The 25324-nt window shown below is 43.3% G+C and overlaps 1 protein-coding gene across 1 annotated transcript in view; it reads right to left on the reverse strand.

Moving 5' to 3' along the window:
- Nucleotides 1–25324, reverse strand: part of HADHB (hydroxyacyl-CoA dehydrogenase trifunctional multienzyme complex subunit beta) — a 602797-nt gene that overhangs the window by 468181 nt on the left and 109292 nt on the right. The window lies entirely within an intron of this gene.

Below are 25324 nucleotides of genomic sequence, written 5' to 3' on the forward strand. Positions count from 1 at the left end.
CGGGGCATTTATGGGAATGAGAGGTTAACCAGTCCTGTTGCCCGAGAGAAGTCCTTTTGTGGTGGTAAACACTTGATTTTAGGGTGTGACTGAGGGAGCAGAAGGCTACCTAGATAATCTTTGGAAAGGAAAATATATAGCTCATTCTTTAAAAATGGATCCTATATTGGGGGACCCGAAAGGAAGGTCAGATTTTGAAGAATGTATCTTAGTGACCCACGCAACACCTAGTTCACTAGTTCTCCCCATAATTGCTCAGCTGTGGTTATTTTCACTGATAAAAATAGCAATTTGGGGGCATTAGGGTAGTAGAAGGCTTTTTTTAAAATATTCATTCTTCAAAAATTAAAAATTCAAACATACGAGTTGCCCAAAGCCATTGAAGATAGTTTAGGTGTCTAAGAGAACAGCACTAGATCTGCTGAAATACACTATTTCTAAAGGAAAATGTTAAGTCGCAGGGAACATCTGCATCCTGGTAATTCATTCTCATATATGGTAGATGTGCATGAAGGTGAATTATTTAAATGTGTATGGACCCGTTACAAAGACACCCTCCCCCCCAACTTCTAGAACGTACTTAACTATTTGCTCCTACCTCACGGGAAGTGAAATTTATGTTCAGGTAATGACAGGGCTCTATAGTTGGGCTGCAGTTGAGTAGGAAAGCAATACACCAGAAAACAGCTTCAACTTGGATCCCCAGCTTTCCTTTATTTTTATCACAGAGTCTTAGAAACCTGTGTTCACTGCTTTTAACACTAGTTGACCAAGAATGGTCTTCACAAATCAAATTTCACATAATGTTTCTAGTTGTTTTTGTACATTGATTGAAGTTACTCACTAAATCAGATACTGTTTTGAACTCGTGTGCTAGGCACGGTGCTGAAATTCTGGATGAGCAAGGGCAAAGACAGGCAGTCTAGGAAACGGTAAAAGGTCTTCCTAGAGCAGTACCCATTCAGCACGTGTCTAGTTCTGAGCTCGAGGAGTAACTTATGCTGTGTTGTTTCCCAAGACAAGATTTTAAGAAATGAGCTATGAAATAGAAGCACTTGAGGTGCTGGGCAAAACATGAAGGAAGAAAAGAAAGTGAGCCAGGTTAATAAAATTTACCTTTTTTGAGACCTATCATTAGAAGGTCTAGAGTTGATAGAAATTTCAAGAAATCGAAATGGAGAAAATGAGGCTGAAAGCAAACCTTTTCAATTAATTCCATTCAGTGCCCAGTAAAGATGCTACTACATCTTAGCTTCGACTAACCCTTTCAAATGACAGTTTGGTAAATAACAGCTCTCCTATCAGGCCCAAAATAAGCTAAAGGGAACTTAAACAAAAACCACTTTGATTATAGAGTAGTGAGGAAGAAATGTGGTTATTTAAAATTGTTGAGAGGAGTTCGTGTCATGGCTCAGTGGTTAACGAACCCAACTAGTATCCATGAGTACGTGGGTTCATTCCCTGGCCTCGCTCAGTGGGTTAAGGATCTGGCGTTGCCATGAGCTGTGGTGTAGGTCACAGATGCAGCTCAGATCCTGCATGGCTGTGGCTGTGGTGTAGGCCGGCAGCTGTAGCTCCAATTCAACCCCTAGCCTAGGAACCTCCGTATGCCGAGGGTGCGGCCCTAAAAAGACATAAATAAACAAAATTGTTAAAAGAGATTTCATTCCCTGTTTTTTTGTTGTTGTTTTTTGTTTGTAGAATTTGCTTTTTTTTTTTTCTCTCCCTATTTCTGAGTCACAGAACTTGAATTAAAAGAGGCCTCACCAGGACACTAGCTCTTATAAAGTGACTTAAATCCTAATTCTTTTAGGACTTTCTGGAAGGTTTTAAAAGAATAAATTATATTTTGTCACTGCTTATTGAAATTGCCGTACCAGGATTATTGGGCTTTCAACTTGAATTCTATATTGCAAAATATGCGTGTTTGCTTTTGGGTCAAAAAGGTTTTAGGTGTATTCCATCTCGTAATATAGTCTGTCCAGGAAGTAGAAGAGTAGAATCCTGTATTTTCCTTATACTTAGCAATCTTAAACAGGAGATTAGGTTTCTTACATCAGGACTGCGTAAGGAATCTCTGTACCTCTGTGTAGCTTGCTTTCTTAACATGAAAAGGGAATCCCTACAAAATGTCCTTATGACAGGAAGGACAGGCTAAACCTGGAAGCAAGAGGTCACCACCTCTCTGTGGAGATGGTCTCTGACTCGATAGCAGCCTATCCCGAAGAATAACTGCAAACTCAGCTTCCCTGGTTCTTAAAGCTCAATCTAAAGGGAATTTTTAAAATCCTGATTTTCATCTGGACTGCAAAACCTAGTGAATGCCCAGGGGAGAAGAAAAGTAAATCCAACATTGGATTAAGATTTAAGTAAACTTGGAATTGTGCTTTTACTGAAATTTTTTTTTAAGATTTGGCGTTCCTGTAACATGAATTGCCATGAGTGGAACATGGAATTTGATTTGAGGCATTTTGTGCACTAAGTAATGGTTTTCTGTTGAAATCTCTAGTGGCAGCTTCTGCCACTGATCAGGATTTAGGGCTGTGCACTCGTGTTTTAAGTGATGCAGACACTGGCTCATAAATACCACATTAAACCAACCTGACTCACATGCTTCATTTTATTAATTTTAATCATGGATCTTCTTTTAAAGTACTTAATATCTAAATTTCAGATTAGCCTAATCAGAAAGCAGTGCATTAAATGTTATCAAAATATCTGAAGATACTTTAGAACTGTTTTACACATGGTCTGTATCCTTCCTATGGAAAGTGTGATAACATAAAATTTTATATTTCTTGGATCAGTTCTTCTCAAAAGCCAGTGTCTAATGTTTTCAGATACCTAGAGCTTGGAAATGATGGAGTTGAAGTTCAAGCACAAGTCAGTAGTTCTGTTCATTTTAGGTTTTCAGGCACAGCAATTTGAAGACTTCAGTAGTGACCCCATTTGAACCTATATATATATATATATAATCATTTTAATGAAACTTTCAGATTCTCAAATTTGGTCTCCTGTTTGTTGCATAAGGAGATAAATTCTGGGCTGGGAAGGACCTGCTAGTTCTCTGATAATAAACTGATTGAAGAACAATTTGTTCTTACAGATTTCATGAAATTTCTAAAACTCATTAAAGATCTAGAGTACATGACAAATGAAACTATAGAAATTAAACTTTTCCTTTAGCTGTAAGTGCTATGACCTTTTTTTTTTTTTTTAACCCCCTCTTGATTCTGCAGCTCATTGCATCACACCTTAAGACTCTCACCAGCACCAAGAGAAATCAGAATGGAAAAAATGACCTTATGTTGGTCTTACTCACTTTAAAATCTTTGTGCACATAGGTCTTAGCACTTTGACAGATAAAGCTCTGCCTTTTAGCTCCTTCTCTTGTCTTTATTCCTCCCACTTTTAGACTGTTCCTTTGATGGTCATATAAAACTACCTTCAGAATTGAATGTATAGTAATGTTTCTGCACATGGACAAACTGTATTTTAATGACTCGTGTTGAATAAAGGCATACAGTTTTACTCTAGCGACTGTGCCCTTTCTTTTCCTAAGAAACCAGCCACCATATTGAATGACTTCCCCTTCCCCTGTGCCTCTTTGACCAATTGTCCCTGGTTGGTCCTGGCTAAGTTTGGGTACTGCAGAGTGCCAGTTTCTTCAGGCAACTCTCAACAGGCAGTCAACTCAACAGGAGCCGAAAGAGGGAATGTATTACAAAAATCAAAAGGAGGCCCATAATACAAAGCTACATTTATCAAAACAGTGTGGTAATGGTATAAAGACAGGCATAAAGGCAAATGGAATAGAATAGCCCAGAAATGAACACTTAAGTATGTGGTCAAATGATTTTTGGCAGCAGTGCGAAGACAAGTAGCTAAGGAAAGGCAGTCTTTTCAATAAATGATGGAAAATTTTGATAAGCATGCAAGGGAATGAAATTGGACTCTTTCTCTACACCAAATATATATGTTTAAAAAATTAACTCAAAATGGCTCAAAGACCTAAACATTAAGAGCTTAAACTATAAAACTCTCAGAAGAAAACAAGGGGAAAATCTTCATAGTTGGATTTGACAGTGATTTCTTGAATATGCCAAAAGCACAGACAACAAAAGAAAAACTGAATTTCATTTTAAAATTGATATGCAGCACAAAGCATTATCAACAGTGAAGAAGCAACCCACAGAGTGGGAGAAAATATTTGCAAATCATATATTTGATAAGAAATCAACACTCAGTATATAAGGAGCTCCTACAACCCAGCCGATTTAAAACGTGGTTGAATAAAGGACTTCAGTAAAGAACCTGGAATTGATCGCCAAAGAAGATAGGTACAAGTGGCCAATAAGCATGTGAAAAGGTTTTCAGCATCCCTAATGACTAGGGAAATGCAAGTCAAAACCACAATGAGATACTACTTCACACATTAGGATAGTTATATTATCAAAAATCAGGAAGATAACAATGTTGACAAGAATGTAGAGAAATTTGAATCCTTGTGCCCTGCTGGTGGGAATGTACATAGGTGCAACTGCTGTGGAAAACAGTAGATTGTGTCTCCAAAATATTAAATAGAAGTACCTGTGATCCAGCAGTTTCACTTCTGGATACGTACCTAAAAGAAATGAAAGCAGGAACTTGAGCAGATGTTTGTACACCAGTGTTGGTGGTAACATTATTTGCAGTAGCTAAAAGGTGAAACTACTCGAATGGATAGACAACGTGGTGTATACATATGTATATATGTGTATACATACATGTATATGATGGAATATTATTCAACCCTAAAAAGGAATGGAATCCTGACACACACTACATCATGGATGAACCTTGAGGACATTGAGCTAAGTGAAATAAGCCAGACATAAAGAACAAATACTGCATGATTCTTACATGAGCCACCTGGAATAGTCAAATTCCTGGAGACAGGAAGTATAATGGTGGGAGTTCCCATGGTGGCTCAGTGGTAATGAAGTTGACTGGTATACATGAGGACACAGGTTGATTCCCGGCCCTTCTCAGTGGGTCAGGGAGCCAGCATTGCTGTGAGCTGTGGTGTAGGTCACAGACACAGCTTGGATCCCACGTTGCTGTGGTGTAGGCCAGCAGCAGCAGCTTCCATTTGACCCCTAGCCTGGGAACTTCCAGGTCCTGTGGTTGCAGACCTTAAAAAAAAAAAGTTGGCTGCCAGGGAATAGGGGTAGAGCGGGATGGAGAGTTAGTATTTAAAGTTCTGGAGATGGTTGGTGGTGATGGTTGCACAATAATGTGAATGTACTTAATGCCACCGTACACTTGTAAGTGATGAAAATGGTAAATTTTATGCGTATTTTACCACAATGCAAAACAGTAACACAAACTCAAAATGGATAGAGAAATAAAACTTGTATGACATTCTCTTTTCTGAGCAATCCGAGAAGGTTAAATTAGAAGAGGGTTTAAGGAAATAACCTAAGCTCCATAGGTGGAGTTAAGAAAAACCCAGTAGCACTGGAGAAACTAGCGAGGATCTTAGAAGAAGTCATGTCTCTCTGAAGGAAGCAAAGCGACTGGAGACCACCCTGTGAAGTGACTCAGAAAACTGTCCTTGGACCTAAGAAGTTACAGCTGAGAATAGAACCAAGCACAACCAAGATCCCAGACTTAATACAACCAGTACAGCCAGTAACCCAGAAGGTAGTAGCATCAGAGCTGAAGTCGACTGGTATTGATGGCAACAAGAAGCCAGCACCTTTTAAAAATAAGCAAAACCAGGAGTTTCCATCATGGGCAGGGGAAATGAATCCAACTAGGAACCATGAGGTTGTGGGTTCAATCCCTGGCCTCGATCAGTGGGTTACAGATCCGACATTGCTGTGAGCTGTGGTGTAGTTCGCAGACTCAGCTTGGATCCTGTGTTGCTGTGGCTGTGGTGTAGGCCAGCGGCTGTAGCTCCAATTTGACCCCTAGCCTGTGAACTTCCATATGCCGCGGGGTGCAGTCCTAAAAAGCAAAAAACATACACATATTCAAAGCGTACAATGTGATGTTTTGGTATATTTTACTATCACGAGGAGCGTAATGAACACAGCCATCATCTTTACAATTTCCCTGTGCCTCCCTGTGGTTCCCCTGGCCCTCCTTGACCCCATCCCCAGGCAACCACTGGTCATTCTGTCACTACAAACCAGTTTGCACTTTGAAGAATTTTATCCAAATGGCACCATACAGTATGTGTTTTTATGGGGTTTTTTTGTCGTTTTTTTTTTTTTGCTATTTCTTGGGCCGCTCCCTCGGCATATGGAGGTTCCCAGGCTAGGGGTCGAATCGGAGCTGTAGCCACCAGCCTACGCCAGAGCCACAGCAACGCGGGATCCGAGCCGAGTCTGCGACCTACACCACAGCTCACGGCAACACCAGATCGTTAACCCCCTGAGCAAGGGCAGGGACCGAACCTGCAACCTCATGGTTCCTAGTCGGATTCGTTAGCCACTGCGCCACGATGGGAACTCCTTGTGGTATTTTTAAAATTAAAGTATCGTTGATTTACAATGCTATACCACTTTCTGCTGAACAGAAAAGTGACCCAGTCACACACATACATACATACCTTTTTTAAAATTTTTTTCATTTTTTAATTTTACTTTATTTTTTCTTTTTACAGCCACACCTGCGGCATGCGGAAGTTCCTAGGCTAGGGGTCGAATTGGAGCTGCAGGCCTATGCCATAGCCACAGCAACGCTGGATCTGAGCCACATCTGCAACCTACGCTGCAAGCTTGTAGCAGGCAATGCTGGATCCTTAACCCACTGAGCGGGCCAGGTATCAAACCCACATCCTCATGGATACTAGTCAGGTTCATAACCTGCTAAGCCACAGCAGGAGCATTCCCTTTCTTACAGTTTCTTCCATCATGGTCCATCCCAAGAGATGGGATATATTCTCTGTGCTACACAGTAGGACCTCATTGCTCATCCATTCTAAACCTAATAGTTTGCGTTTACTAACCCCAAACTCCCAGTCCATCCCACTCCCTTTCCTCTCCCCCTGGGCAACACAGTATACATATATTTTATTGTCTGGCTTCACTCAGCACAGTTATTTTGACATTCATCCTGTTGTCACCTGTATGAGTAGTTCATTCTTGTTTATTGCTGAGTACTATTCTGTGGTGTCGATACACTGCAGTTTGTTTATCTGTTCACTTAACTATGGACAAGTGAGATGACTCTAGTCTTTGGCTATTACAAATAGCTATTATGAACATTTGTGTGCAACTCCTGGTATAGACACATGGTTCCATTTCTCTTGGGCAAATACCTGGAGTGGAATGGCAGGATAGTAAGGGTAGGTATAAGTTTAGCTTTTTAAGAAACAGTAAAACTCTTTTCCAAAGTGACTGTAGTAGTTTTTTCTTCATTTTCAGAGTTGGTTAGTCTATTTTTAGGTCCTTTGATTTCCATATGAATTATGGAATCCATTGTCAGTTTCTATAAGAAGAGTATTTTGATTGGGATTGTGTTTAAGGTATACATCGATTGGAGAGAATTGCTATCTTAACAGCATTTTTCCATCAATCCGTTCGTTCCACTTATTTATATATCCTTAAGCTTCTCTCAGCAATGTCTTATAGGTGTTAGTAAATAAGTCTTTAACATCTTTTGTCAGATTTAAGCCCACGTTAATTTTTTTCAAGATACAATTGAATTTTAAATTTTTTCAATTTAAAAGTTCAGCACTCGATTACTGAGTGTCAATTGATATATATGATGAAGTGATAATTGATGGAAAGCATTATATATATATATATATATATATATATATTTTTTTTTTTGCTTTTTAGGGTCGCACCTGTGGCATATGGAAGTTCCCAGACTAGGGGTCAAATAAGAGCTGCAGCTGCTGGCCCAGGCCATAGCCACAGCAACGCAGGTTCCAAGCTGCGTCTGTGACCCATACCACAGCTCACGGCAATGCCGGATCCTTAAACGACTGAGCAAGGCCAGGAATTGAACCTGCATCTCATGGATACTAGTCGAGTTCGTTGCCACTGAGCCACAACAGGAACTCCTCAATTTATATTTTCGTACTGATTTTGTATTCTACCTTGTTAAACCAACTTACTAGTTTAGTGGCTAATTTGTACAATCCATCAGATTATAGGTGACATATCTCCAGAGACAAAAAGTTTTATTCTGGAAAACTTTTCTTTGTCTTACCTGACTGCACTTGCTAGAACCTCTACTACAGTGTGGAACAGAGATAGTGAGAGTGGAAATACTCTTACAAAGAAGTACTTAGTATTTCATATAAAGTATGAAGTTAGCGGAAGGTTTTTCCTAGATGCCTCCATCAGGCTAAGGATGTTCCCTTCTATTATCTGCTAAGAGGTGAGTTTCTTGTTTTTTAAAATCAGGAATGGATGTTGGATTTTGTGAAAAGCATTTTCCGCGTCTATTGATTTGTATGTGTTTTCTTTTTTAGTTTGCTAATATGGTGAATTACATTGATTAGCTCCAGAATATTAAACCAGCTTTGGATTCATTGATTTTCTCTATTGATTTTCTGTTTTCTATTTCATTGATTTCTACTCTGATCATTATCATTGTTTCATTTCTCTTGCCGATTTAAGGTTTAATTTGTTCTTCTTTGTCTAATGTGTTCATCCTAGCAGCTGATGTCATTAATTTGAGAATTTTTTGGGGGCCATGTCCACGGATTGAACTTGCATCACAGTTACGACCAGCACCACAGCTGTGGCAACGCCAGATCCTTAACCCACTGCACCATCAGAGAACGTCCAATGCTTTGCAAAATTTATTCCATTTCCTCTTCTTGACTCTCCTGTGAGAAAGAGATTATCTTTTTATGTAAAATTTAGGTAATTGATTTTTTAATGTACTTTTGCATTTATTTATTTTTTTTAACATTTTATTGGAGTATGGTTGACATCCAATGTTGTAGTAGTTTCAGGTGTACAGCAAAGTCAATCCGTTATATGTATACTTATATCCATTCCTTTTCAGATTTTTTTCCCATTATATAGTGTTGACTAGATTTCCCTCTGCTATACAGTAGGTCCTTGTTACTTATCTATTTTATATGCAGTAGTGCATATATGTAAATCCCAACCTCCTAATTTATCCCTCCCCCCAACGTTTCCCTTTGGTAACCATAAGTTTTGTTTTGAAACATTTGAGTCTGTTTCTGTTTTGTGAATAAGTTCTTTTGTGTTATTTTTTATTGGATTCCACATATTAGTGATCTCATATGATATTTGTCTTCCTATCACTTACTTCACTCAGTATGATAATTTTTTTTTTTTTTTTTGTCTTTTGTCTTTTTGTCTTTTGTTGTTGTTGTTGTTGCTATTTCTTGGGCCGCTCCCTCGGCATATGGAGATTCCCAGGCTAGGGGTCTAATCAGAGCTGTAGCCACCGGCCTACACCAGAGCCACAGCAACGCCGGATCGTTAACCCACTGAGCAAGGCCAGGGACCGAACCCGCAACCCCATGGTTCCTAGTCGGATTCGTTAACCACTGCGCCATGACGGGAACTCCGGTATGATAATTTCTAAGTCCATCCATGTTGCTGCAAATGGCATTATTTCATTCTTTTTTATGAGTGCATACTATTCCGTCATTTATTTGTATCACACCTTCTTAGTCCACTCCTCTGTTGATGGACATTTAGGCTGCTTCTATGTCTTGGCAATTGTAGCGTGTATGAACATTGGGATGCATGTGTCTTTTCAAATTACGGTTTCCTATAGATACATGCCCAGCTGTGGGATTGCTGGATCATATGGTAATTCTATATTTATTTTTTAAGGAGCCTCCATACTGTTCTCCATAATGGTTGTACCAATTTACATTCCCACCAACAGCGTAAGAGGGTTCCCTTTTCTCCACACTCTCTCTAGCATTTATTGTTTGTAGACTTTTTGATGACAGCCATTCTGACTGGTGTGAGAAGATAACTCATTGTAGTTTTAATTTGCATTTCTCTGATAATTAGCAAAGTTGAGCATCATTTCATCCTCTGTCCTCTTTGGAGAAATGTCTATTTCTTCTGACCTTTTTTTGTTTGTTTGTTTGTTTTAGGGCCACACCTGTGACATATGGAGGTTCCCAGGCTAGGGGTCTAATCAGAGCTACAGCCGCCGGCCTACACCATAGCCACAGCAACGCAGGATCCAAGCCGTATCTGTGACTTACACCACAGCTCATGGCAACACCGGATCCTTAATCCACTGAGCGAGGCCAGGGATCAAACCCGCATCCTCATGACTGTTAGTCGGGTTCATTTCCACTGTGCCACAAGAACTCCTCTTCTGACCATTTTTTAATTGGTTATTTGGTTTTTTGATATAAAACTGGATAAGGTGTTTGCATATTTTGGAGATTAATCCTTTGGTTGCTTTGTTTGCAAAGATTTCTCTCCCATTCTGAGGGCTGCCTCCTTGTTTTTTGTTAATGGTTTCCTTTGCTGTGCAAAAGCTTTTAAGTTTAATTAGGTCCCATTTGTTTTTATTTTCATTGCTCTAGGAGATGGATCCAAAAAGATATTGCTGCAATTTATGTCAAAGAGCCTTCTGCCTCTGTTATCCTCTAAGAGTTTCACAGTATCCGGCCTCACATTTAGGTCCTTAATCCATTTTGAGTTTACTTTTGTGTGTGGTGTGAGAGAATGTTGTAGTTTCATTCTTTTACAGGTAGCTGTCCACGTTTCTCAACACCGTTTATTGAAGAGACTGTCTTTTGTCCATTGTATAATATTCTTGCCTCTTTTGTCGTAGATTAACTGACCATATGTAAATGGGTTTATTTCCTGGCGTTCTATCCTGTTCCACTGATCTGTATTTCTGTTTTTGCGCCAGTACCATACTATTTTAATTACTGTAGGTTTGTGATATAGTGTGGAGTCAGGGAGCCTGATTTCTCCAGCTCTGTTTTCCTTTCTCAGGATTGCTTTGGCTGTTCAGGGTCTTTTGTGTTTCCAGACAAATTTAAATTAATTAATTAATTTATTTATTTATTTATTTATTTATTTTGTCTTTCTGTCTTTTTCTATGGATGCACCTGCAGCACATGGAGGTTCCCAGGCTAGGGGCCTAATCAGAGCTGTAGCTGCCTGCCACAGTCACAGCCACAGCAATGCCAGATCTGAGCTGTGTCTGCCACCTACACCAGAGCTCACGGCAACACCAGATCCTTAACCTACTGAGCAAGGCCAGGGATCAAACTTGCAACCTCACGGTTCCTAGTCAGATTCGTTAACCACTGGGCCATGACGGGAACTCCTAAAATTATTTTGTTCTGGGAGTTCCCTAGTGGCCTGGCAGTTAAAGATTTGTCTTTGTCACTGATGTGGCTTATTGTCGCTGCTGTGGCTCAGGTTCAATTCCTGACCCAGGAACTTCCACGTGCCATGTGCGTGACTGAAAAAAAAAAATTTTTTTTTTTTTGTTCTAGTTCTGTGAAAAATACCATTGGTAATTTTTTTTTTTTTTTTTTTTTTTGTCTTTTTAGGGCCACACCCGCCACATACGGAGATTCCCAGGCTAGGGGGTCCAATCAGAGCTGTAGCTGCCGGCCTACGCCACAGCTACAGCAATGCCAGATCCGAGCCGCATCTGCCACCTACACCGCAGCTCACAGCAACACCAGATCCTTAACCTGCTGAGCGAGGCCAGGGATCAAACCCGCAACCTCATGGTTCCTAGTCAGATTTGTTTCAGCTGTGCCACGACAGGAACTCCATCCCCATTGGTAATTTAATAGGGATTGCACTGAATCTATAGATGGCCTTGGGTAGAATAGTCATTTTGACAATACTGTTTCTTCCAATCCAAGGTATACCATGGTATATATTTCCATCTGTTCGTGTCATCCTCAATTTCCTTCATCAAAGTCTTGCAGTTTTCAGAGTACAGGCCTTTTGTCTCTTTAGGTAGATTTATTCCTAGGTATTTTATTCTATTTGATGTAATGGTAAATGGGGTTGTTTTCTTAACTTCTCTTTCTGATCTTTTGTTGTTAGTGTACAGGAATGCAAGAGATTTCCATATATTAATTTTGTATCCTGCAACTTTACCAAAATCATTGGTGAGCTGTAGTAGTTTTCTGGTAGCATCTTTGGGATTTTCTCTACAGAGTATCATGTCATCTGCAAAAGGTGACAGTTTTACTTCTCCTTTTACAATTTGGATTCCTCTTATTTCTTTTTCTTCTCTGACTGCTGTGGCTAGGACTTCCAAAATGATGTTGAATAAACACAGCGAGTATGAACATCCTTGTCTTGTTCCTGATCTTAGCAGAAATGCTTTCAGCTTTTTACCACTGAGAATGACCTTAGCTGTGGGTTTGTCATATGTGGACTTTATTATGTTGATGTAAATTCCCTCTATGCCCACTTTCTGGAGAGTTTTTTTTTAATCATAAATTGGTGTTGAATTTTGTCAAAAGATTTTTCTGTATCTGTTGCGATGATCATGTGGTTTTTATTCTTCAGTTTGTTAATGTGGTGTGTCAGATTGATTGATTTACAAATCTTTCTTTCTTTTTTCTTTTCTTTTTTTTTGGTCTTTTTAGGGCCATGGCATAGGGAGGTTCCCAGGCTAGGGGTCGAATCAGAGCTACAGCTGCTGGCCTATGCCACAGCCACAGCAATGCAGGATCTGAACCGTGTCTGCAAACTACACTGCACCGAATGGCAACGCCAGATCCTTAACCCACTGGGCAAGGCCAAGGATGGAACCCACATCCTCATGGATACTAGTCAGATTCATTAACCCCTGAGCCATGATGTGAATCCTGATTTACAGATATTAAAGAACCCCTTGCATCCCTAGAATAAATCTCACTTGATCAGGGTGTATGATCCTTTTACTGTATTGTTGGGTTTGGTTTGTTAATATTTTTGGGGGGGATTTTTGTGTCTGTGTTCATCAATGACATGGGCCTGTAATTTTCTTTTTTTTTGGAATGTCTCTGTCTGATTTTGGTATCAGGGTGATGGTGGCCTCATAGAATGAGCTTGAGAGTGTTCCTTCCTCTGTAATTTTTTGGAAGAGCTTCAGAATGATAGGTATTAAAGCTTCTCTAAATGTTTGCTAGAATTTGCCCATGGGAGTTCCCTTGTGGCACAGTGGGTTAAGTATCTGGTGTTGTCACTGTAGCAGCTCAGGTCACTGCTATTGTGTGGGTTTGATCCCTGTCCTGGGAACTTCCCCCTGTTGTGGGTATGGCCAAAAAAAAAAAAATTAGCCTGTGAAGCCATCTGGTCCTGGACTTTTGTTTTTTGAACTTTTTTATTTATTCATTTATTTGTTTGTTTGTTTTTGCTTTTTTTAGGGCTGCACCCATAGCACGTGGAGATTTCCAGGCTAGGGGTCAAATCAGAGCTACAGCTGCTGACCTACGCCACAGCCACAGCAACGCTAGATCCAAGCCACATCTTCGACCTACACCACAGCTCACGGCAACACTGGATCCTTAACCCACTGAGCGAGGCCAGGGATCGAACCTGTAACCAAATGGTTCCCAGTCGGATTTATTAACCACTGCGCCACCACAGGAACTCCGTTTTTTGAAAGTTTTTAAATCACAGTTGCAGTTTCAATATTTGTGACTGGTCTATTCCTATTTTATACTGAGGAAGAGAAAAATCTGAGAGTAAGAGGGGTTAAAGGTCCTTGATTACACAGGTAGTCAGTGGCCTCGTTGGGGGCAGAACCCCAATTCCTGGATGCCGGACACAAGCTACACCAGCACCCTGCTTCTGTGAAGGGGCGAGCACGTCCTGCTGTGGCTGTGGCCAGCCTGCCTGGTTTCCTTCCCCTTCTGGTGCCGCCATCCCCCAGGGAGGAGTCCCAGGCTCTTCCAGGGGAAAGAAAGCTCTACTATTAGCCTCAATATAGTCTGGGAGAGGCTGCACCTCCTTTGGACTCATTATCCTGCCACCCATCAGGAGAACAAAGAGTGAAGGATTTTCAGGTCACATCATCCCTGCTCCTCTCACTAGCTCAGGCTTCCACGTAGACGGCCCGACTTCTGGCCTGGAGACAGTGTTAACAGAGCAGCCATGCTAGGTGACCGAGGACTGTGTGGGTTGCCCCAAGGAAGACCATCGCAATGACAAGATACTTCCATCTCCAGCACAACGACTCTATTTAGAGCTGGAGGCAGGCTGGCCTGTTGCGAGCTCCCTCGGTCCTGGAAATGCCTAGAGGAGGGACAGAGAGCAAGGAGAGGCCCTCCGTGGGCCGTGCAGCCAGACAGGCAGCTGAGTCATCTATTGATTACCCACAAAGCCCTCCTTGTTCTTCCATCTAACCAACACTCACATGCTGTGGCAAAGCATGGGGAGTTTATCAAATACCAGGCTAGAAGGAAGCCAGAAGCGACTCTCACTGAATCCCTAAGAGGTGACTCGAAAACTCAAGCTAGAGAAATTCAAGAGAAGGAAAGTCTTTGATCAAGACTTGTCCTTATACCATTAAGATCTGGGGTCAAAGAGAGTTTCATTCTTGAAGGCCAATATGCCAGGGGCAAGTTTAAGCAATGAAACATGGTCCCAGGGAGCTTTTATTAAAACCTGATTTGTATCCGGGAAGTACTACAGAAGGCTTGGCATCAGCCCAGTAACAAATTTTTTTTAAGTGAAGAATGATGCTTAGTAGAACACAAAATTCTGTGAACCACACGTCCCACAAATGATTTTGGTTCGGTTCTCTCCTGCTGCGGATGACTTCATGAGACGAATACCATCGGCAGGTGGGCTCAGACCAACTGTTATCTGGAAGAATCTGCACCAGCGCCTCTAACATCTGAAACACGTTCCAAGTAAAACACTGGATGGGGGGAAAAAAAGGTTCGGCACATTTCAGATCAGATGTTTCCACGTTTTAGAATCACATTTCATTTCTAAGAAAAGGCATGTAGCTCATTCAGCCAATGGCACGTCAAATACAGAGTTCAAAGGGTTCTCGTTCTTGGAATCATTCTCTGACCCCTATGCGCAGGGACGTGAGCCACACATCCTGTGGCTGCTACTGACTAGTGGATAGTCAGGCTTCAGCCGCAGCAGAGTTTACTGACAATCCCCTGTGATGTGGCGAATGAGAAGGAAAACAGTGTTGAATTTCACACACACATCCTAGATTCTTTTCAGAGGGGTGTGCTGCTGCAACCAGGATGCTGCTCAGTGCCCAGCGAAGAGACAGGAGCTCCCGCCTCTACCCAGAAGCTGGAGGACAGAGAAGCCGGCTAGACTCCAATACAGTGCTTCTGGAAAGCAGCGCAGAAGGCGAAGAAGTAAAGGCAAGTGGGGAACCAGGGCTCCTGAAGCCTTTCCCTTCCTTCTGTGCCTGTTGCCCCCTCAAGCCCTCCCCCACCCCTTGGTTCTCTTCCTTCCATCTCCTTCTGGCTTCATTTTAGTTGTATTTTGCCTCATCCTTCCTCATCCCTTGCTTCATCCTCAAATTTTTTTTGGGGGGGGGGCTCTTTTTAGGGCCGCACCCACAGCATATGGAGGTTGCCAGACTGGGGGTCGAATCAGAGCTACAGCCACCGGCCTGCACCACAGCCACAGCAACGCCAGGTCCTTAACCCACTGAGTGAGGCCAGGGATCGAACCTGCGTCCTCATGGATGCTAGTCAGATTCGTTTCCACTGAGCCATGACGGGAACTCCTGTCCACAATTTTATTGCTGCACGTATGTGAGAAAACCATCAGATCAAAAAGCAGTCCCTCTGGAAGCCTGGACTACCCTTAAGACCAAATTAGATTAATTATGCCCAGACAAGCTTTTAAAATACTTTGAAAAGAAAGAAGGAAAATCGAATGAACTAAAAACTCGAGTTCAGTGGCCTTGAGATCATGTGGCTCATTGGCATATTTGGATAAGGTTTTTGTTGGAAAACTTACTTCTGTAAGAGAATCAGTCAAATAGAAGTTCACCAAATGCAGTTATAGCGCCAAATACTCTTGAAACAGACTCCCAGGTCAACTCTCCCTGCCCCCGAGAGACATGGGTTTCTGGAGAGGCATGCTTTTCTGGATGGAGAATTTGGAAGAGACTCCTCCCCTCTGCCTACTCTGTCGTGGGCAGGTGGCCTGGAGCATAGGACAGAAAGGATGGTTTTTCTAAGTCTTGTAAGGGTGACATGTTTCTTTCCTTCTGTAGCCAAAAATAAAGGGTGTGGATCAAGCAGGCCCCCTCTCAACCATGGCATTTCGGACTTGGCATTTTGAAATTTGGGGCCAGGTGAGACTGTGGGGGGTTGTCTGTGCACTGAAGGTTGTTCAGCACCATCCCTGGCCTCACCCACTAGATGCCAGTAGCATGCCCACTGCCCCCAGGTCGTGACAACAACAAAATATCTTCATACGTTGCCAAATGTCTCCTGGGCAACCGGATCGACCCTTTGAGAACCACTGGGTCGATTGAGTGGTTGAGAACCACTTCTTGAGAGAAAGGAATGGAATATCCTGTACAAAGATCGTAAGTGTTTCTAAATGTTTATGGAAAGATGATAGTTTAGAAAAAAATATGATGATAGCTTAATTTTCAGAGCTTCTAAGCTGCTCCAAGCTGTTATTCCTGCTAAACTATAAGCTTCATAAGGGCAGGAACAATAGAGGTCTTATTTACTGCCATAGTCCTAGGATGCGGTATAATGTCCAGGACATAGTAGGTGCTTATAAACACTTGTGGGCCGCCCCATTTAATAAGCAAATACTACATGCTACACACCAAGGCACCTTCATATATGAACCCTAATCCTCTCAACAACGCTAAAACATTAAAAAAGTAAAACTCTTCAGAAGTTTCTGTTGTGGCTAGACGATTTACAAACCTGGCTGGTATCCCTGAAGATGAGGGTTCAATCCCTGGCTTCTCTTGGTGGGTTGAGGATCTGGTATTGCCTTAGGCTGTGGTGGAGATGGCAGATGGGCTCAACCGATTCAACCCCTAGCCTGGGAACTTCTGTATGCCACGGATGCCGCCCTAAAAGAAAGCAAAAAAAAGAAAGAAAGAAAGAAAGAAAAGTGAAACTCTTCAATAAAGCAGATTCAGATATCACATAACTGCTATTTGACGCCCAATTCCTGCCCTTCTCCCAGCCTCTGTTCTCAAATGGGATGAGCTGAAGTTCTTAGCAACCAGAGTGGCCGCAAGCTTCTCTGGGGAGATGGGGAGGCAGAGAGTGAGTCCCTGTGTCTTTAGTATTATTCCAGCCAAACTTTCTTGGAGCCAAAAGACACAATGGGTGCCAGGGAACTAGGAGATTCCTGGGATTAAGGCTGCTGTCCTGGGAGCTTTAGCCAGTCACGGAGCCCATGCTCGTCCCCATCAATATTTAAACCAGAGTAAACAATGCCCACAGCAGAGGCAGAAAAGATTTGGTGCAAATAGCCAGAGCCCAAACCCAAGTCCCTTCATTAACTTCTCAAAGGAGGAAAGTGAGGCTTTACACCTTTGCATGACTTGTTCAAAAACACAAAACTGCTCTGTGGTAACTTAAGATTTGAACCTGGCAAGGCTGGGCTGTCTCCATCCTCTTCCCACATATGCTCTTCCCGAGTGGAGCTGGTGAAAACCACTCCTGCATTCCATGTGTTATAATCCCCTGAATGGTTTGGAGCAGGGGGGCACATTCTCTATTGTGTTGGCTGAGGCGGGGCAGGTGACCAGGACCTGGTGTGGAGCCAACAGCCTGGAAGTTACGCCATGCTGGAGTGCGGCGGGCATACCAGGATGAAGAGCAGGCAGGACTGGACTGGCCTGGAAAGAACCAGCAGAGGCAAAAAACTGTGCTATTGTGGAGTTGAACAAGGTGAGGCAGACCCCGGATCAGCTGCTGGCTGGTCACCCCTGCAGTAGACAAGACCGCTTCGTGGATCTCTGACCTTTAAAGAAGCCGGATCCCATATCCCCAGTCCGTCCCCACCCCCACCTGTCCCCTTTGGTAACCCTAAGTTTGTTTTCAAAGTCTGTGAGTCTGTTTTCTGTTCTGCAAATAAGTTCATTTGCATCCTTTTTTTTAGATTCACGTGTAAGTGATGTCCCGTGGTGTTTGGGGCTGGCATATGGTATATGGAATCACTGGCCAGTGAGGACCTGCTGTACGGCATGGGGAACTCTACCTAATATGCTGTGATAATCTCTATGGGAAAAGAATCTGAAAAACAATGGATGTATATACATGTATAACAGAATCATTTTGCTGTACAACAGAAATTATCACAACATTGTAAATCAACTCTACTTCAACAAACTTTAAAAAATGAAAAAAAAAAAGGAGTTCCCGTCATGGCTCAGTGTTAACAAATCCGACTAGGAACCATGAGGTTGGGGTTCGATCCCTGGCCTTGCTCAGCGGGTTAAGGATCCAGCATTGCCATGATCTGTGGTGTAGGTCGCAGATGCGGCTCGGATCCCGCGTTGCTGTGGCTCTGGCGTAGGCCTGGTGGCTGTAGCTCCGATTGGACCCCTAGCCTGGGACCCTCCATATGCTGAGGGAGAGGCCAAGAAATGGCAAAAAGACAAAAAGACAAAAAAAAAAAAAAAAAAAAAAAAAAAGAGGCCTAAGCAGGATGTGTGGCATCGGATAAACCAGGGGTCTTGGCAAGTCACTAAGACTTTCTCTCCCACCCTCTGGGGGAAGGCGTGCAGTGTCGGGAGCATGAATATTAAATTATGTGCATGTACAAATGTTTGCAGGGAAGAAAGCTAGCTGGGGTAAGCTAGTGTTCCTTATGTCTTTTTTTTTTATTTTTTAGAAAACGCTCATTCTTTAAAAAGATGTTATGCTTTGGGCAGTTGTGTGGTCACCATTCCTGTCAACTGCATCCATGAGGGGTGCCAGAGAGCACAGAGAGCACAGAAAGGCCAGGCACATAACCATTTCTAGAACACACGGTTGAAGCTCAGGTGCAAGGCCAGCGACTCCATCTTCCTTAACTGGGGGTCCCACCACCAGTTAAGACGTAAATTCAGCCAAAGGAAATAAAACAGAAACAGTGCAAATGAGTGGGTGGTGTCAGGGCCCCCAGATGTGAGCCTCAAGGATGGGTTCCTCCCGGATGAGTGGGCTTTAACCCTTACTTCTCTGTACAGAATTGTGAAGCCCATTGTAAATGATAACTCCTTCCATTCCTCTGGGTTCTTGAGAGACGGCAAGCGTGTGCAGTCCTCTCTTCAGCAGCGGCACTTAGCTCTTAAGCTATCACGTTTTCACGTGAGTTTGGGCCATATCACTTTTTCCCCAGCAATGCTGAGTTCCCAGCAATGTTCAGTTATATACACGATCAATGAGTCGGTTGTGTCATTGATTTGCTGCCATCGTTAAAGACACAAGAAAGCCTAGGTAAGAGCTTTTTGAATAAGCAGGTTTTTCTGTTCACATTCAGCACTTGGTAATAGGCTGACTAATGCCCCCCACCCCCACCCCACCGAGATGTCCACATCCCAATCCTTGGAACCTGTGAAAATTACCTTTTGTGACAAAACCGAAAGGGGAGTTTGTGGGTGTGATTAAGTTAAGGATTTTGATCCTGGATTCTCTGGATGGGCCCAGTGTAATCCTAAACAGTCCTGACCTTGAGGAAAGACAGAGGAAAGACAGAGGTGCCCACAGCTAATTACAAAAAATAAGTAAAAGTCATTAATAGACGGATCCAATATGCCACAGGCATGCAGAGCAGGGATTCATTCCAACCAGCAGATTAGAGGTGGCTCCATACAGGAAATGTCGTCTGATGGAGACTTTGACGGAGGCACAGGAATTTCATCGAAAAGCGGGAATACAAGCAGGAATACAAGCTCCGGGCAGAGGAGAGACGCCAGGGAAGTGCATTGTTTAGTAGCCTGCAGTCCTGCCTCCACCCCCACCCCCACCATTTACCTTATTTGGCTTCATTACCAAAATAATACTAAGGCTCTCGGAGAAAGAGTGTGGGTATGAGTCATACGCAAAGGACCGTGGGACGCAGAAATTGGCAATGCACAAAAAGGGACAATGGCCTTCTAAGTAGAGAATTACTGGCCTCAAAGTAATGGCCGCTCAGCTTGCTTTAAGTTCTTCTGACTCTTCTAGATCCACCTTTTACGTCTCATTCCCCATCAACATACAAACCAATGGGATCGAACATTTCTCCCTCTATATGTTTGTGGAAACCGCTCTATGACTATTCAGAAATGTACTTTTAAAATAATGAGTACAAGAGGGAGTTCCCGAGTGGTCCAGTGGTTAGGACTTAATGTTTTTACTGCTGCGACCTGGGTTCAACCCCTGGTCTGGGAACTGAGATCCCACATCAAGCTGCTGCATGCTACAGCCAAAATATATATATATACGAGTACAAGAAACTACAGGGAAAAAAAAGGAATTTGATAAATACCTATCTTGGATGTATCATTTAAACTGCTCTGGCTTTTTTCAGAAAACTTAGCAAAGTTAAAAACGAGTGTATCCAAGTGAGGCTCCCACCCTCCCCCAGAGACCAGCAGAAGGGGCTCTGTCCTCAGATGTTGCTGGAATGACCTGTAAATTCCTTTGGCAGCCTTGAGTTTTCTCAGGAAGGCACTTTGAGCAGGGCCTGGGGTCAGCCTAAGGCAGTGGCCTTGAGCTCTTAGAAACGATGTTAGTGTTTGTTCAAGTCTTTTTTTTTTTTTTTTTTTCCTTTGGCTTTTTAGGGCCATACTGCAGCATATGGAAGTTCCCAATTGGAGCTGCAGCTGCTGGCCTACACCACAGCTCACGGCAACGCTGAATCCTTGACCAGATCGAAAGTGTATCCTTATGGATACTAGCCAGGTTTGTTTCCACCGAGCCACAGGGGGAACCCCAGATGCGTTGTCTTGTCTCTGATGACTTTCCAGGTTCAGGTCCAGGTCCCCGTCCTTTAAGGGACCCACATCTATTGTGTTGTTCTTGGGATCCCTGAGATGCCTCTGTCTCCTTCTTTAAGCAAATTGTCTGGAATTCTGTCCTCAAAAGAATCCAATCCCTAACTAGGACAACAAAATCACATTACCTGCACCAACACAGGCCACATACTTGTCGTTCTTACTGGTTCAGTGGCCATTCCTTCATGTTAATATCTCATACGCTCTTTTGCAATGACTTGGGTCATTTCCAGTTGTTAATGCTTATGGATAGACCTACAAGGAACATATGAAAGAGTTATTTTTCCTCCTTAAATAAGGTCAAAAGGTGTGCTGAGTTTAGAGCTCTCGTTAGATTGCTGCCGGATTCCTCTCTGGCTGAAGTGCCACCAGCCACATTTCAGGGCTTCAGCTTTCCCACAGCCCCCTCTAAACAGTTTCATTTTTATTTATTTTGGTTTGTGTAAAGATGCCTTGGAATGGTTTCATTGTTATTTTAAAATTGCTGATGTGGTTTGATGAGAACTAATTTAGATAACATGTACCCAGACCCTAACACAGAGCCTGGCATATAGTAAGCTATTATTATTGTTGTTGTTCTCATCCTCACCTACTTGAGATTTTCTTTATGTGTTTGTGGCAAGGGTTGTTTCTCCTTTTAGCTACAAAACAGGTCCTTCCCAGTCTGCGTGCTGCCTCCTGGCTCCAGCCTCTGGTCTCGTCTCTTTTCTCACACTGGCAGTGAGTTCATCAAGGCTCATGTCTTTTCTCTTCTCTGTCCTTTTCTTTTTTATGCCCACGCCTACAGCACATGGAGGTTTCCAGGCTAGGGGTTGAATTGGAGCTGCAGCCAGTCTACACCACAGCCACTCAGTGTTGGAATCCGAGCCACATCTGCGACCTATAGCGCAGCTCACAAAAAGCTGGATCCTCAACCCACTGAGTGTGCGAGGCCAGGGATGGAACCTGCATCTTCATGGATACTAGTCAGGCTCCTAACCCACTGAGCCACAACGGGAGCTCCTGGGCTCATGTCTTTAATACCACCTCTATGCTGGCAGCTCACGTCCATACCTGGAGTCTAGTCCTCTCTCCTCTACTCCACGCATGTCTCACTGCCTATTCAACAGCTCCACTCGGATGTGGCATCTCAAATCCAGCCCCTACACCTGACTTCCTGCTCCCACATCTCATCGAATGGCAACACCATCCTCCCAGGTGCTCAAGTTAAAACCTTTGCATCTTCCTTGACTCCAATTTTTCTCTCACACTCCACATCCAGTCTCTAAATCCCCTGAGCACTATCTTCAAAATATACCCAGAACTGGCCCTAGAAGAGGCAAAAAGACAAAAAAAAAAAAAAAATATATATATATATATATACACACGCACACCCAGAACTGAGCGATTTCTCACTACATCCACAGGCGCTGCCCCCACCAAGACACCGTCATCTCACACGTGTAATCTTTCACCTCTCGCCTAACTGAGCTTCCTACTTGTGCCCCTGTCCATCCTCAGCATTTCAGCCTTGACCTTGGCCTTCCTCCTACTCATGGGAAGTCTGCTATTGTCCCAGCTCCATGGTGAGTTATGACAACGTTCAGTGGAAGAAGAGGGCATCTCATTAAAGGTGAGAAAACCATTTGCGGAAGCTCTCCAGTAGGGCTCCCCTCACTTGCTTGTCCCTAAACCCGTCACTGGCAGGGGGAGTGGGATCACTGGACTGACTTAGGCTAATCAGGATAACCCTTGAGCTGGGGACAGGGTTCTCTTTGGTGACAGGTGGACCGCCAAGCAGTCCTAAGGCTCTGTTTGTTGTAAAGTGAGGGACAGATATTGAGTAAATACCCAGATAGAGTCTGTTGCAATGTGGGACATCAGAGAGTCAGCAGGAGAGTCCAATTACTTTTCTGAGCTGCTCAGTGTCAGTGGCCCCGGGGCCCACAGGCCTTGGCCATGTACAAAGGAGCAGAGGTTGCTTGTGGACCACACATGCTGTGGGATGGGGCAGGTCACGTGGGTGTCTTTCTGCCTCCCAGGAGATTCCTTCTTTTCCTTCTTCCTTCCTCTTCCCACCCTCCCTCTTCCACCTTCCTTCCTTTCTTTCTTTTCCCTTTCTGGCTGCATCCATGGCGTATAGAATTTCCCTGGCTAGGGATCAAATCGGAGCCACGTCTGCAAACTATGCCACAGCTACAGCAATGCCAGATGTTTAACCCCCCGTGCTGCAGTGGGAACTCTAAGATTCCTACTTTTCTCTCTCTTTTTTAATTAGAGTATAGTTGGTCTACAGTGTGGTGTCAATTTCTGCTGTATAGCACAGTGACCCAGGCACACATACATACACGTTCTTTTTCTCATACGATCTTCCGTCATGTTCTACCCCAAGAGACTGGATACAGTTCCCGGTGCTCTACAGTAAGATCTCATTGCTTATCCATTCCAAAAGTAATCGTTTGCATCTACCAATCTCAAAATCCCCCCTGGCAACCACAAGTCTGCTTTCCCTGTCTGTGATCTGTTTCTGTTTTGTAGGTAGGATCATTTGTGCTATATTTGATTTTGTTTTATTTTATTTTTTTGTCTTTTTGCCATTTCTTGGGCCACTCCCACAGCATATGGAGGTTCCTAGGCTAGGGGTCAAATTGGAGCTGTAGCCGCCAGCCTACGCCAGAGCCACAGCAACGCGGGATCCGAGCCTCGTCTTTGACCTACACCACAGCTCATGGCAACACCAGATCCTTAACCCACTGAGCAAGGGCAGGGATGGAACCCGCAACCTTATGGATCCTAGTCGGATTCGTTAACCACTGAGCCACAACACGAACTCCCTGTGCTATATTTTAGATTCCACATATCAATGTTATCATATGGTGTCTGTCTTTCTCTTTCTGGCTTACTTCACTCAGTATGATAATCTCCAGTTGCATCCATGTTGCTGCAGATGACACTATTTTTTCCTTTTTATGGCTGAGTAGTATTCCTTTGTATATATGTACTTTTCTTGCCTTTTTTTTTTTTTTTTTTTTGGTCTTTTTAGGGGTCTAACCCGCAAATATGGAAGTTCCCAGGTTAGGGGTCTAATCGGAGCTACAGTGCCGGCCTACGCCACAGCCATAGCAATGCCAGATCTGAGCCGCGTCTTTGACCTACATCACAGCTCACGGCAATGCCGGATCCCTAACACACTGATTGAAGCCAGGGATCAAACCTGCAACCTCATGGTTCCTAGTCGGATTCATTTCTGCTGCACCACAGTGGGAACTCCTATTGTATATATGTACTTTTCTTTTCTTTCTTTCGTTCTTTTTTTTTTTTTTTTTTTTTTTTGTCTTTTTGCCATTTCTTGGGCTGCTCCTGCGGCATATGGAGGTTCCTAGGCTAGGGGTCAAATTGGAGCTGTAGCCGCCAGCCTATGCCAGAGCCACAGCAACTCAGGATCTGAGCCTCGACTTTGACCTACACCACAGCTCATGGCAACACCAGATCCTTAACCCACTGAGCAAGGGCAGGGATCGAACCTGTAACCTCATGGTTCCTGGTCGGATTCGTTAACCACTGAGCCACAATGGGAACTCCCTATACCTACTTTTCTTTTTTTTTTTTTTTTTTGGTCTTTTTTGTTGTTGTTGTTGTTGTTATTGCTATTTCTTGGGCCATTCCTGCGGCATAAGGAGGTTCCCAGGCTAGGGGTCGAATTGGAGCTGTAGCCACTGGCCTAAGCCGGAGCCACAGCAACGCGGGATCCGAGCCGCGTCTGCAACCTACACCACAGCTCATGGCAACGCCGGATCGTTAACCCACTGAGCAAGGGCAGGGACTGAACCCGCAACCTCATGGTTCCTAGTCGGATTCGTTAACCACTGCGCCATGATGGGAACTCCCCTATACGTACTTTTCTTAATGGAAGAAATTATTTGCTTATAGTATTGGTTTCCTAGGGCAATTGTAACAAAGCACCACAAACTGGGTGTCTTAAAACACAGAAATGTATTCTCTTATGGTTCTAGAGCCTAGAAATCTGAAATCAAGGTGCCAGCAGCGCCATGCTCTCCCAAGGCTCTAGGGGAGAACCTATCCCACACTTTCCTCCAGGCTTCTGGTGTCACCAGCAATTCCTGGCTGCCAGCTACATCACTCCCTCTCAGTCTCTGCTGTCACATGGCCTTCGCCCTGTGTCTCTGGTTTCTCTTCTAAGGACGTAGTCATATTGGATTAAGGACCTACCGTACTACAGTAGGCCCTCATCTCAACTAATGACCTCTGTACCAACCCTATTTTCCTATAAGGTCACAGTCTTAGGTCTGGGGGGGTGGGGGTAGGACTTCAACATAGATTTTCTGGGGGGACGCAATTCAGCCCATAACATTTATATTTAGAATATTAATTAAAATTTCACATTTCTTTTTCTTTCTTTCTTTCTTTCTTTCTTTCT

Source organism: Sus scrofa, chromosome 3, assembly GCF_054392235.1.
Source record: "Sus scrofa isolate SSC_HxYL_T2T_F1_AM1 chromosome 3, Sscrofa_HxYL_maternal_Yorkshire_Landrace_v2.0, whole genome shotgun sequence".
Taxonomy (NCBI): domain Eukaryota; kingdom Metazoa; phylum Chordata; class Mammalia; order Artiodactyla; family Suidae; genus Sus; species Sus scrofa.